This window comes from Benincasa hispida, chromosome 8 (genome assembly GCF_009727055.1).
Source record: "Benincasa hispida cultivar B227 chromosome 8, ASM972705v1, whole genome shotgun sequence".
In the NCBI taxonomy this organism is placed as follows: domain Eukaryota; kingdom Viridiplantae; phylum Streptophyta; class Magnoliopsida; order Cucurbitales; family Cucurbitaceae; genus Benincasa; species Benincasa hispida.
Window position 1 is genome coordinate 35,410,079 of NC_052356.1, and position 2,134 is coordinate 35,412,212.

At 41.4% G+C, this 2,134-nt stretch overlaps 1 non-coding gene across 1 annotated transcript; it reads left to right on the plus strand.

Moving 5' to 3' along the window:
• Positions 1-1,355: 1,355 nt before the first annotated feature.
• On the plus strand, positions 1,356-1,474 carry LOC120084253. The gene has a single exon (XR_005483618.1). It is a non-coding gene; the product is annotated as a 5S ribosomal RNA (ribosomal RNA).
• The last annotated feature ends 660 nt before the right edge of the window (positions 1,475-2,134 follow it).

The following is a 2,134-nucleotide window of genomic DNA, read 5'->3' on the forward strand; positions in this document are numbered from 1 at the left end:
GAGCGAGACTTTAACAGATGTTTTGTTAGTGATTTTTTAGTACGAACCTGTTAACTGATAAATTGAATGTTCATACAATGCATGAGTAATTTAATATGTCAATCTTTGAAAATTCGTGAAGTTGATAGGTTTCCCGGGCAAGTAACGTATCTGGCCCACGTTGCCAATGCCAACAAGATTGTAAAAGAGAAGTTACCAAAAGGCAATTAGAGATGTTTAAGAGAACAATTTTTGGGTGATTTGTAGATACTGAACTTGTATTCAACAGCCCACTAATCCACTATATGTTATTGAGGGAAGTGAAGAAGTCGGGAGCGGACTCGATTAGTTTCTTTATCAGAGGAAAGGTCGTCATATTTTCTAAGGACGACTTTTTATTGATCATTGGTTTGTGGTGGTCTTCTACGCAAGTTGTATGGATTGATGAGTCCCTACAAGAACTTTTGACGAGGTACTTTGGTAATTGGTCGACCTCAAACACATTCTACTTGAATTTATTGGAAGAATACAAAAATTTGGTATTTAAAAATGATGATGATCCTGTTAAAATTACCCTAGTATATTACACAGAGGTTGCAATGATGGATAAAAACAAGCAAAAGAATGTTGTTGATCGTACTCTGTTTTAGGGAGCTTCAGTAGTTCAGAGAGTGGTAGTAGTTCAGAGAATAGTTCAGAAGGTGGGGAAGGTGAACAACAGGGTAATTCAGAAGGTGGAGTGAGGGATTGACGAATCTGATGGGGACCAAAACATCCACCAGCCTACTTACACCCTTAGCGAGGATATGTTTCATGATGTGCTGGTGGGTGATGTACGTCCTGAGCCTGAGGAAGAGTGTTCTGTCTCGGAGGAGGATCGTTTTGAGCCTGAGGTTTCGGGTCGTAGGGAGGGAGGCAATGTTGATCCTTATGCATATTTGTACCTGCGAAGCATTGACATCTCAATATCAAGCTTGGATGCCCATGTATTGAACCTGAGACGGACATGAGAGACATCAAAGCACAATTTTCAACCATTTTGTCTCTATTACAGTCTCTGAAGGGTTCCACGGTGTTTGAGGTGACGAGGTTCCCCACTCCACAGACAGGTCAGGATGCCACCATGTCCCCCATCCCGACTCTATCTCAGTTACCTACCCAACCTGTACATAGGTCACTTACCCTACCTCCACCTAAGTCACCTACCCCACCTCCACCTATGTCACCTAACCTACCTTTACCTCTCAATTCATCTATATAGCTTGATATCACGGCCTCTTCTGACACCATACAACGGATGGTCGTTTCGACCGGTTGAGCGTGCCTGTGTGACGTGTCCCGCATGGCTTAAATGGAATTTGTGTGCATTCCATGTCAGGTGCAATCATACCAGCACTAATGCATCAGATCTCATCAAAACTCGGCAGTTAAGCGTGCTTGGGCGAGAGTAGTACTAAGTTGGGTGACCACTTGGGAAGTCCTCGTATTGCACTCCTTTTTATCATTATTTTTTTCTTCCTCTTTTTCTTTTTTGTTTTTTTAAAATTGTTTCAATCTCGCCATTTTATTTTTTCTCTTCGTGCCTCCACGACGTGCAACCACCCTCGCTCGTATGCTCGTGTTTGTGCCCGCGCAGCCCTCAATGGTCGTTCCGACCAATTGAGTGTGCCTGCGTGACGTGTTCTGCATGACTTAAATGGAATTTGTGCGCATTCCATGTCGGGTGTGATCATATCAGCACTAATACATTGGATCCCATCAGAACTCCACAGTTAAGTTGGATGACTAGTCGTGCATTTAAAGATGGATGAACGGTAATATTGTCGTTACTAAATCACATGCTTTTTTATGAATGGATTATCATTCTACATTGATTTGAAAGAAGGATTAATGGAATTTAAAATTTTGATTGAGGATTTTGTATCCTATTTTCCAACTTGAATGGTATGAAATATTGGGATATATGATTGTGTAAGACAAATTCTTGGGCAAAACGATAGTGTTTGGGGTGTAGGGTCGAACAAGTTGACCTACCTCTACAAACATATAGCACGGGTCATTAGATTGTGGAATATTTGTTGTAAAATTCTTAGAACATTTAGTGACCGGTAGTGCCCCATCTAATCACTCAGGAGAAGATGAGTGATTATAGGAT